At 37.7% G+C, this 12,862-nt stretch overlaps 1 long non-coding RNA gene across 6 annotated transcripts in view; it reads left to right on the top strand.

Annotated features, from left to right (window-relative positions):
- LOC135180503 (uncharacterized) overlaps positions 1 to 12,862 on the top strand; it is a 290,154-nt gene that overhangs the window by 132,408 nt on the left and 144,884 nt on the right. The window lies entirely within an intron of this gene.

The raw sequence follows: 12,862 nt of genomic DNA, 5'->3' as shown, positions 1-12,862 counted from the left end.
ATACACATTAAGAGGTTGAGATTTTGATAATCATATTAGAGAAGGCAAATTCTCCTATGCTCTTCCTGGAAAAAAAAAGAAGATTTTTGGTGTTTTTTTAATGCTTGGTGTGGAAGGAAAGCTTTTGAAACATTCATGTTTTACTAAAGACATTTGTTGTCTTTCAGTGAACCCTAGCAACTTGGAAATGAAGGCACAGAGATTTTTACTCTGTAGAGAACAAAAGACTATTGAACTTTGGGGGTTTTGCCTGATGTTTATAATAAAACTTTCACCTAGCAAGCACCAAAGAAGCTTGATTTGCTGATTTGTTCTTGGTTTGATTTCCCATGATTAAGCAGTTTTTGTAGAGCACTTTTGCTGTCCTTTTTATTGTACTCATATTTCCTTTGCTTTAGTTGACTCTAGTAACATCCCTGTGAGGGAAAAAACCTTTCAGTTAACTTGATAGGAAGATGATGGACTTGATTAAGAATACAAGAACACATGCAGTCAGAACAAGAGGCTTTCATGTACTTACCTGGTGTTACGATACTGTCTTTTCCACATCCAGAGATGGTTCCCTGTGACTGAAGGCCATAGTAGAGTTCCGGTTCATCACTGTCTGTCAAGGCAACCTCTCTGTACATGGTTGGATTTATATGCCTTTTCAGGCAGCACTGGGAGAGTTTTGAAAGACCTGTAAGATTTTTAAAAAGTCATAAACAGTCATGGGGTTTAGAAACCCTGTCTTTCAAAATAATTTGTCTGATATGCTTTAGAAATTGCTTGGAAAGTGATTTCATCAGGTCTAAGAAAAAAACGTGAAGGAGTAGAAACTGAAGCAAGTCTACAAGAGGCTAAGTTTGTCAGCAATAGACTTTCTTTTCTTCACATAGTTATGCTGTGTTGCAACACATTCAGCATTGAAACGTTATGCAGCCACAGTGTAGTGGGATTAGTAAAGCTGATCAGATCCATACTCTTGTGGTAAAGTGGTGCCATTTATTAGAAAATGTTTTTGGTACCTTTTCTGTTTCTTCTTGAAAGAGAGATGTGGTGGAGGGTCCAGCTTCAAGGGGCACTTTATGTTCAGTAATTTGGCTAAATTACAAGTGATTTTCTACTGAAAGAAGAATATCTACTGTTTGGTAGGAATTTAAAAGATGAATGATTACAGGGCTCCTTATCTTTAAGAGTAGCAATGAATTACTTTGTTCTAGATACATAGTTATGGATAATAATGGTACTTGAGATTAAGTTATGTGTCACTATATCTGTAATTTTTTTATTAATGGTATTCTCTTTGTCTAGTAGTGGTCACTGAAATCAAAACACAACTTGCTCTTCACGTTCTTTTGCCATTGCCTCTGTCTTACTACATGTTTCATAACATAAGAAGCATGACTAAGCTCCTACCAAGCTATCTAACTTAAACTAATTCAGACTTATCAGCAGTATAGTATGGGCAGATAGACTTTTAATTAACAGAAAAGAACAAGATTATGCCTAGAATAAAATAAATGTATACTCTGGAAATCTTTTGGTGAAAATGAAAATGTGACGAGGAGGGAGGTGCTGGCCAAATTGTCAGATGGCTTTTGCACATGTGAATGTGTGGAGAGCATGGGAAGCGGTAACTGGTGCACAGGTGTACAGTCTTGTAGAAAGGCACATGGGTCTGTCTTGATGAAGCACATAATACAAAGTGTTATGGGGAGAACAGAAGGAAATCTACATTTGTGCAATGGTTAGATTTTGTTTGTATGGAATTATTTTGCAATAATTATGAGTGCCTGTTCCTTGAGAGCTTGATGATCAAGGAAGGAATAATGTAGGGATTTCTTTCACTTCACAAAGAGAATTGAATTAATAAGACTTTCACAGTAGCTAAGCATTATCTGTAGATTAACAGAACAATAGATTATATATGCTGCTTACATTTAGTTTATTTCCCTAGATGTTAGGTTATTTAAAACTACAGTTATCTTAACTGAAATGTACCTAAAAAAGTTGTAGAGAGGAGGAAAGTATAATGTACCATCTGGAGTATATTGATATCTTCAAAATACCAGCAGTTATTCTTTTTCATTATTAGACTGAAAGTGTGAAAATTTTAGAAGTCAGAAGCCCCTCCTCCAGTTTAGAACTCAAGTATGAAGAATTTATTTCAATCTTGTAAGCCCTGGTAAATACTGAAGTTTATATCAAGTGGGTGCACTAAGCTTAGTTTCAGAGACAACTGATAAGAGGTTTATATTCTATGGCTGAATGCTTGTTAGTTGCAGCCCATTTTTCAAACACAGAAAAAAAATACATTCAAAATACTAACCTTTCACTGTGTTTGCTGCTCCTGACTTTTAAAAAGTATTATCTGTAGATGTTGGTTTCTGAAGTATCTGAGAAATACTGGTTTGATCTTATCAATTAATTTCAAAAATGCTCAAAATGTATGCTCTTGATTACTATATTATCATTAAACCATTTCTTTATCTCACTTAGGAGTGTTCAGATATGTTATGAGTAAAAGTTAAAGGCTGAGCTGGCAAGCTCCAAACTGAGCTTTCCTCCTTCATTGTGTTAAGCATTGTCCAACAAACTAATTTGCTTAATATTTTTATAGTTAAGAGTTCCTGAGTTTGGAGTCTGACTCTGGCAGCCCTTTCCTGTTACTGGTCAAATCATATTTTTCACAGACTCCTTTTCTGTTTCACGATTAAGGTAGACTCTGTTTCCGTACTTTGCCATTTTGGCTCCAGCTAGCATTTATTGGTCCCACTGGAAAAGATCTGACTAGGATTGGCCCTATTCAAAAAGGTATCTAAGCACTTCTAATGTGGTTTCCTTCATAGCATGCTTGATTTTATGTATATGTGAAAGATAAATGGTATATGTGGTATATTCACAGCTGTTGTGTGTGGTGGGCTGTCTAGAGGGGTCAGAGGAAGATTGCCTTGTTCTGCCCGGCTCTGGGGAAACTGGCCAGTGAAATGGGAAAGTGGACCCTGTTGTAGTGTAGCTGTGTGTTCCCAGCTCAGAGAACTTTCTTCAGTAAGCATGCGAGAGAGCTAGAAAGAAGTGAGGAGTGTAGAAGATGATTAGGAGCACTTCTTACAAAAGCTGAGTGTCAGTCACAGGCAAGTCTTAGAAGTGATGGCATATAACACTGTCTATCTAAAGTAATCAGAAAGAGGAGCTTATGGGAAACTAAGAAGCCATGGAAATTTGTTGGATTAGAAAGGATGAAAGAAGCCAAGGATTCAGCCAATGAGGATGTAACTGGAGGGGAGATCTGTACAAATCATTTTATTTAAAGCTGTTAGGCCCACCAGGTCAAAGTTTATTTACTCAGCAATTACAGTCTTTCCTACCCAAATTTCAAATGAAATTCAGTTCTGTAATTTATACTGTAGCATGTTTGTATTAAAAGAAGGCAGATTCATCTCATAGCCTTCACTAACTTGGAATCCAAAAATGTTCTTCTGAAGTGAGGCCTGTTAATGGAAGGATTTGGGTAACAAATTTCCATGATAGGAATTGAAGTAACTCTGAAGTCTGAACAGCTGAAACAGATACAGAAAGCCCTAGAATGATGGCTGATAAGCTTTATAGTATTGTTAATTTCTGTGCCAGTAAATCCAAACTTGAAAACAGATGTACCAGAGCATGAGTAGAGACTTTCTTTTCAAAGGCAGTTTTAGAAAGTTAATGATTAAAGAATAACTTCCAAGCTCTTGTCAATAGTTCCAAATTTAAGTTTGTTGTAATGCTTTATATAATTCTGATGATAAGCTATTCATTGTGTGGAAAATGTCAGTTTATTTCTTATTCTCTCCTTTTGATCTAATATTGCTTGATGTGCTGAAGTCTCAGTATTTAGGTCTGTGCAGTGACTATGGGAAACCTGTCACTATGTTGACAAGAGATGTACAAAGATAGGGTATGGTGCAGCAGCCTACCTAGTTGGGGGGTACACTGGGTCCCAAAATTAGGCAGTTATGTCTATGTTTGATCTGGTATAACAGTGGAATATTTATTGCTGATTTATGTATTAGTTACATTTTGCAGCTCTAGCTTGATGTGAGGCCAAGAGCAGATAATATTAAATGAAGACTTGGGAAGAGAGAAGAGGCTCAGCACAAAGGAGTGGCTTTAGGGCAGGAGAAGGCTTCTCCTTGGAAAGGCTGTGGATGGTTGTGTCATTTTGTTCCAGTGAAACCAGTATCTGCAGAAATAGGCTAGGGCTGAATACAGCAGTTGTGAGTGGGGGCATTGCCTTTGTACAGCACAGTGAAAGGAGCTGCCATTGGAAAATCTACCCTGGTTTACTGGGTGTTTAGAAAGGAAGAAAGAAATGAACCTCTACAAGTGGGTATGTGACATCTGAGTTCCGTTTTTGGCTTAATTGAATAATTCGCTGTTAATTCAAAATGGTGAAATGTTGATGAGAAGAACTGTTAATTCCTTCTTGCGTTCCAAAGTAACTGGTGTTTTTGTGATCAGAGGAACTCCTCATACAAAAGTAGATTAAGGGCCCACTAGCAGAAGAAAAGGTTTTGAGCTCAACTGAAAAGCTGTTGGGTAAAAGATTGCTCCTCTCCTGAGTTTGGATCTCTCTCCCCAGCATACTTTTCGAAGTGAAGCTGTGCAGCTTATTATTAATTAAAAAGCACTTTGAGGACAAATATGAATTTCTAGACAACTTACTGTTAACCATCAAGCTCTGTGCAGAATTTTGTCTGTTGTGAGAAGCATGAGTAGTTGAGATGGTAACATGCACATTCTGCTTAAGAACTATGCTAAGATCCATTTTAAACTTCTCAAATAACATGAGAGTTCCAGGAGGTAATGTATCTTACTGTTAAAAAAAAAAAATCCATGTTAGAAGCAGCCCCAAATGGAACAAAAAAATGTTGTGCAAAACTTGTTTTTAAAACTGCATTAGGACATTTCTAAAACCTCCAGTCATAAAGTCATCCTCATCATACTAGTGACATGAAATTTGCCTTCTGAAGTAGCCCATCTTTTAGTAGATTTTTATGAGTATCTATTTTTATAATACTTTCTAATTTACTGAGAGGAAAGTAATGCATCTTCATCTTATTTATTTTCCAATTTTCTGAGTATGGATAATGGTAAAATATTTGAATAAATTCTGAAACAAATCACTGTACGAATACCAGTTTCTCACTGCATTCATCATATGGTACAATTCTTTAATATTATGTAGTATCAGAAACAAACTTAAATGCTGCTTTTGATATACCATTAAATTATTCTGTAATGAATGTTGAACAATGAATGACTTTTTTTCTATCTAAACAATATGTATAAGTTAGAAATTAAGTAGCTTGTGTCATTTACACAAAACTGGAATTAATTTGAGGCTCAGTGACTGGTTAATAAACACAGATTATTGATTCGTCAGAAAGACTAACTCCATCATTAACACTGGTCTGCTGCAATCTCGAGCACAGGCCTGTTCCACTCTCTGTTGTAATTCCTTGCTAAAACTAGATGAAAATAAGTGATGAAAGGTCATTTTATTTGCCAAGCTTCTCAGTATTTCTCCAGCTACTGCCCTGATAAATGAAGACCTGAGAAGAGTTACCATCTTCTTCCTTCTGCTGGCAGCCACCTATGTGAGGAGTGGTGCAGGCCAAATGCCTGATCCTCAGCCAAGGGCAGCTCCTACACACAGGGTTACCATAGCTGAGGCACACACTTCCCTTATGGCCCTCATAAAGGAGGCAACTGCAGCTGCGCTGTCTCTGCAGTGGCCCTGGGCATTGTAGGGCAAGCCCTGGGCAGGGAAATGTGCTTGAGGCCCTGACACAGCCATCCAGGGTCACAAATATTGCTGTAAGAGATTTGATTTTGTAAAGACTTGCCCATCATCTGATGAAGGCAGTGAACGTCTTTCTGTTGGTTTAGACTACCAAAGTAACCCTGCTGTGGTAACAAAAGTGGTAGGAAAGACACAGTTAAAACAAATAAAAGTCATAGAATGGTCCAGGCCAAAGATGTCAATCTCTGGATTATTTTGCTATGAAGCACGTAGATGTGATTAGTATTTTGCTCACTCTTGCAAAGTAGCTCAAAAGCTGAGTTTTGCTGGAATGCGATCAGAGCAAAATAGATGTCTGTCTGATTCTGATTTGTATACAGTATTTATGAAGCCACTTATGTGATTTCCTTCTGAATTATTCATGAATAAGCAAAGAACTGTTGTCAGAAAAAAAACAAAACCAAAACAGGTTACTTTAAGATTATTCCTGATTCCTAAAAATCCATAATTCAGACAAATATTGTGGTATTTTCAAAGCATACTGTAGCTATGCATAGTCTTCTCCTTGTTGACTCCCAGGTAGTCATGCAGGGTGATACAGATCAGGACTGTTCTGCTCAAATAGGCTTCCAGACATTCAGAGGATTTGGTTTGTGCTGCTTTTACTTAGCAAAGAAGGTGCTTACACATCAACCTCCCACTCCTTTCCTTGCTCAATTATTTCAAGTGCATATTTGCTTTCTTAGAGTAGTGATATTCACACAAGTAGTTGTTCCATCCTGAGGATGCAATGGCACACTGGGTGATAGTGCATTCTCAACAATATTCTCACTACAAGTTGAAGGTTTTGTGCTCACACATTGAGTTAAACAGCCACACCTTTACATTTCCAAGTCATGAGTATATTTTAAGAGTTAAATTTCTTACTATCATAGAATCAACCAGATTGGAAGAGACCTCCAAGCTCATCCAATCCAACCTAACACCCAGCCCTGTCTAGTCAACCAGACCTTGGCACTAAGTGCCTCATCCAGTCTTTTTTTGAACACCTCCAGAGATGTTAACTCCACCACCTCCCTGGGCAGCCCATTCCAAGGGGGGGGGACGACGACTCATTCCTTTAAGAAAAGTAGTTCTGCCCATTGTAATCACTCAGAATTAAGGTTGATGTCTTGAATCCTATTCTCTGCAGTGCTTACTGTGACAGCAAAACAGTTACAAAACAGAATGAGTCTCTGGAACCCTCTCAGAAATTTTCCATTCATTTCTCAGGGAACTGGACTATTCATAGTTAGCTCTTTGCAGGCTGCATGGAGCTCATTGCCTCTGCCTCCTTCTATGCTGTTAGAGGAACTGTGCTGTTTCCCACCTCTCTTTGCTGTAATATTAGGACATGCTGGCCCTCAAAGTAGCTCTACTACAGAAAAGGTGTCAAGGAGTAGTCAGATCCTGAAATTGTTATTTGAGTACTTATTAAACTCTTGGGGAACTCCTTTGTCCGTTGTTTTGTTGGTACCTACGGGTAAAAAACTAGAGGCAGTACTCCATCTGAGCTCTTGCAAGTGCTACATAAATGGAATATTCAGTTCCCTTGACCTGCTGCCTGTGCTCTTGCTAATCGTGTAGTTAGCATCCATTGCCCCAAGGGTGCACTGCTGATTCATGTTCCGTCTTTTCTTCACTCCCCCGATCAGTAGCTTCTTTCCTTTATTTGCAAGGAACTTAGGAGGGACCAGACTTATTATGCCTCTTATAATGGACCTGACCATTGTCAGGAAGGTTGTGATTTCTACAAAACTTACTTCCAGAATGAGAAATCTGAGTATGCAGTTGGACTAATTCAGATTATGTGCTAACATAGAGCAGAAGAAAGAGGAAGTAGTGTCTTGCATCAAATGCACACAATGCTGTTTGAAGACTCAACTGGTATTTGAACAATAGAAGTGGCCACTTTCTGAACTTAGGAAGGTGTTTGAAAGATTGAATGCTGCTTGTGTGAACTCTTCACAACTCTTATTTTTACTCACTTCTTAAAAAAAGAGAATGTTGTAAACCTACCCTGTGCTCTCTGGTAATTTTTTAAAAGGCTTAACACCTTTTGGCAGTACAGGTAATTTTAAAACCAGTCATTAACAACTAACTAGGGTACTATTAAGCCAACTAAAGCTGATTTTTTTTTTCTAGAGGTTTTCATCAAATGAAGGTGGTTAGACTGCCAGGAAGATATCTGTTTCCAATGCCCAAATTCTTTTTTTCCCCTACTTTGTGGGTGATTAGAGAGCTATCTTACTAGATGCAGTATTTTAAGACAGAGAAACATTTAACAAGCAGTGTTTCTGTGACCAAACAAAAGTGAAGTTATAGCCAAGTATTCTTCACTCCCACAGGTTCTATATTTTTTTTCAATAGATTTATTCATAATTTTACAGTTAGTAGAGAAGTTTAAACACTCTTCCTTATAGGAAACAAATGGTCTAATTCTGGCTTCCTGAGCAGACAGGCTTTACTGAATTTTAACTATGTTACATAACTCGTCTTATCACACATTTAGGAATTCAAAGGTGAATTTCTAGCCTAAAGGTTTCTGACAGTATCCTATTTTCTCATGTTTTTTTCCTACCTACAGTTTCCAACTTTGTGGCACTACTAATGCTCTGCCAATACTTTTAGCCAGACTCTTCAGATAACAGCAAAACCTAACTTCTGCGATAGACGATATTTTCAACGTATAAAATCTCTGTATTCTACAACCAATTTGTTATTAAAATCTTATTTTCCTAGGACTGATATGCTAAAACTTTCCTTAGTGACACCGTAAAGCAGTTAATATTTAGGGTTTCCATTGCAAAATTTTAAGTATAGCAAAACCCATTATCATGGAATTTGTATCATTTTAGAGTAGGATACTTCCCTATCAAGTTTGTTTCCTTTCAGAGAATATTTGAAGGCTTGTGTAAACTGTTTATAGCAAAGTGCACTTTCATGATTTGAAACAGATCCTCCTTGAGAAAGCATTGTAGTCTCATTTTCTAAGTCTACCTGACAGCAATGCCTTTTGTTTTGTGATTACAGCCCATTTCCATAGAGGCAACTTTTGCTGTAATCCCGATGTAGATGACCTCCCTTAAGCTTCTGCATCTTCCTATTGCTCTGAAGTGGACATTTTTAGTTTGCCATTTGCAGGCTGAGGCTGCTGCTGACTCGTGTAATACCTACTGAATACCCATATGCAGCTAAAATCAGGTTTGGAACTCTAAGTCAATCAAACCTGTTAAAAGAAAAAGTGAGTGGTGCTTTACCACTTATCACTGGTGTAGTGCAAAGAAAGACTGAAACTGGGTTGCCAAAGCCGTAAAGCTGCTCCACTCTTTGTGCAGTTTGCAAGAGACTGTCAAAGCTCTTGATAAATGGAGAGTGCAGTGCTTACACAGGGGTCAAAATACCAGGACCAAATTCTTTAGCAGTCCTCTTCTGGAGCATCTTGAGTACAAGGACTTATGGAAGAGTCTGAATTTTCTCTTGATTCAGTGAAATCTGAAAAGCATGTTGCTTGCTACATAAATTGCAGGGTTTGTTGGAGAGCTTTGACAGCAAAGCTTTTTGTGTATCCCTGATCACCACTGTGTTTCCAGGAGGATGTGAACATTTACAGGAAGCATCAGGAAGGGATGTTTACTGTCACACTTGATAAAGCTACCTGTTCATAGAAAAAACATGCAGTTACAGGTATTCCTAGTTGTGGCAATTACTGGATATATCCCCTTTTTATGCTTTTATCCTGGATTTTGTGCTGTCTCTGTGAAGTGTAAGGTTTTTTTGTCATGCAGTTTGGATTCATGAATTTCAGCATATGGGCTTTCTGATTTATTTATGTTGATGATAGTGTGTGATTGCTTAACTTCTTTTTTTTAATATATATTATTTCACTTCATGCCTGGAATTCTGACAAAATTGAAAATAGTGAATAATGAATTAAACAAGATGTTTGGCTCTACCAAATGTTGCAGTACCTTTTGAGACTCGTAGTACTGTATGCGTTCTGAACTCAGGCTTTGGTTAGAAACGTGTCTGAGTGGCAGAACATACCTATCTGAAGTGCAAAGGACGAGGACTGAAATAGTGGTGAAACTCTTGCTTTCCTGATCTAGAGAAGAGCTGCAGCTATCTATACCACTACCTGTTTTCTGCAAGAGATAATAAACTTCTTTGGCTTGTTTAATGTCTTAACTCTGACTGCATTGTGACCCATCTGTTCTGTTACACTATCTGCTATATTATGCTCAACTTCTCTCTAGAATTTATCTGGGGTATAGTTATGTTTTGTTTTCATTTATCTCCTCATGATTCTCCGGTATGTGATTGTGAGTGTGTGTGATGGACTTCAGCTATGTAGTCTACACTTTCAAGTAATTGCTGATTTGATTTCTGATATTTTGTTGTGGGATTAAGACATTAACCACTATTCCTGACACCCAAAATAAATCTTACTTCTGTGCTCATGTACTGCACATGATTGCAAATTCTTCCTGGCACGGGAGGTTCACAAAATGTTCTGTGTAATGGCATGATTTAGGAGGTAGCAAAACTGTAGAAAAGACTGTGAGATGTTTTGAGAGCAAGTCTCTGCAGTTCATCTGAGCAATGGAGTACTCCTACATGCTCTTCTCTCTCTTACAGCAGAAATAAAAACAAGGTAGGCATGGATCAGGAATCAGCACTGTGGATTGAGCTTGGGAGGCAGGAGCTGAATCTCCTGTTAAATCAAACATTTTGTCACTGCAGTTCTCCAGCTGGAAATAAGCAATAATGTCTTGCTGAAGAATGACAGTGAAGTAGCCTGATGCTGTGGCAATGATGGGTAGGTGCTCAGTGACATAGAGTGCTAACAGACAGCCAAAGACACAACAGATGGGGTATAATACAAGGTAATTTATTTATTAAAATAGGAGAACCCATGGACAGGGGTATTATGTCTGTGGCTTATCTTGAGCTGCCTGCATTGCTGAGTTAGATAATCTGTATGTGATTTAGTAATGAACATCAGAAAATGGGTTACCTAGGCAGCTGAAAGATTTTTTGGGTTTTGTTTTTAACCAAACTAAGCAGTTAGAGACCTGTCACAAAGTAGAAGTAATCTTTTGTCATGTGTGATGCTTTTAAGATTTCAGATTACTGACTAATTATCAATGACTAAGGTGTGAAGAGAGCATCGGGATGAGTTTAGACATTCTAAAAGGTGTAGCTGATGCGTATTTTTTCTTCATTGTCTATAATTTCTATTTTATTTCTGTAATCTGACAATCAACAAATCTGAAAACAGCTGGTGCTAAGACTAGGAAAAAGCCCACTCAAAAATTTTGCTGTTTTTCGGTGAATTTGAATTTTTGCAGAGTTGTTTAATTTTTCATTGTTGATTAGAGTTTCAGACCAACATCTAATTAATTTAAAATGTGGACAAAATGTTGTGAAGTGTATGTAATTTACTTTTTTTTAAGAGCAAGCATTATCTTCTTACTCTTAGGCCTTCATGGCAACCAAAATGACATTTAGAAATGTTCTTTGTGCTCAGGTACAATGAAGATGGCATATGGAGGAGTTGATTTGAAGGGGTTAGTATGCAGCTATATCAAGATTCAAAACTATATCTAAGTGTTTTCTGTAAGTGTGTTGTAGTGAGGCAAATGCTGTGAAATCTAGTGTTAAACAGCCAGGCCAGAGGGCTTTATAAGCCACTTTTGTTCTCCCACAACATAAAGAATGAAAACCACATCTCCTCTAAGCTAAATGCTATCAGTCATTCAATATCCTTAACTGTAGTGGAAACATAATTTAAAAATGTATTTGTTATAACTTAATCATGTTTTATTATAAGACACATCTTGAGACGGATTTGTGGTATACCAGTATCTAGGATTACTATTCAGTAAACTTTCAATCTAACTCCTTGGTCAGACTGATAGATGTGAAAGAAGTTGTAGCCATTAACATGATGAAACTGAAGGTTTGGATGTTAGGTTAAGGAATTCCTTGTTCATACTTCCGTACTTCTAATACCTCTTTTCAGCTTTCGTACTTTGTGATCTGCAATGCATTCTTTTTTGTGCAGTGTTTAAGGCCAGCAGTCAAACATGCACAGCCCCCCAGCATCCAGTCCCTTCTATGTGTAATTTGAGAGATTGTGAGAATTTTGCAAGTGAGATTGATCAGAGTGGGCTGGCAGACAGAGTTCATAACAAGCGGAAACAACACTTTAAAAGGCACTGCCAAAGTGACACTGCATTGGCAGCATTACCTCACAAGCTAACAGCTTGGTTTCATTGTGGGAGTTTGATGTTTTTATTCCTGTCTTTCTGGCCTTGCAAAAACTTAGAGCATCCTAAGAAGCAAACCAGTTATGGAACTATCAACATATTTGCATCTTCTTTTACATAAGAATCCATCAACTCTCTGGAGATGTTGATATAAATGCTATGACCAAAGTGCCTGACAGGTTTATTAGGTAAATCAGCCTCAGTAATACATTTCCTCAGTGCCACCCTGAGACATATTTTTGAAATCTCATTGTTAATACTGTGGGTCCAACAAAAATAGCTTATGTTTCTGTACTGGATCAACTGTTCAGGAAGGAAGCAAAGGTGCAACAGACAAGTATTTTGAAGGTGTTCAAAGGTAGTTACTAGAGCAGGTTGTTTTTTATGATGTGAATGTATGCATAAGATAAAAATGTGTACAAACAGCATACTGCAGGTAAGCTTGCAATGAACATGTTAAAAATAAGTGGCAATTTGAAAGGACATGTCTGCTTGCTGCTGAAGCTACAACCAAAGCTCTGTCAGGAAGCCATTAAGGACTGAGTCTTAAAGTAGCACAGTGATTCTGCACTATAGAGTGTAGCTGTCTAACAGCATATTTGTCTGGGAGCATATGTATATACTTGTCACTGGCTGAGGCAGTGTTACTGAGAGAATTCTTGTTCTCTTGTAGATGTGTTGTTAATATCCTCTTACATGTTTACTCTAATGGTCTCCTCCTCTGTGAGGACCAGAGCCTGCTTGAATGTCAGAGCAGATCCATGCAAATGGAATACTTCAGAAA

Source organism: Pogoniulus pusillus, chromosome 13, assembly GCF_015220805.1.
Source record: "Pogoniulus pusillus isolate bPogPus1 chromosome 13, bPogPus1.pri, whole genome shotgun sequence".
NCBI classification, from domain to species: domain Eukaryota; kingdom Metazoa; phylum Chordata; class Aves; order Piciformes; family Lybiidae; genus Pogoniulus; species Pogoniulus pusillus.
The sequence above is the reverse complement of the archived record's forward strand: the minus strand, read 5'-3'. Positions and strand labels throughout refer to the sequence as shown.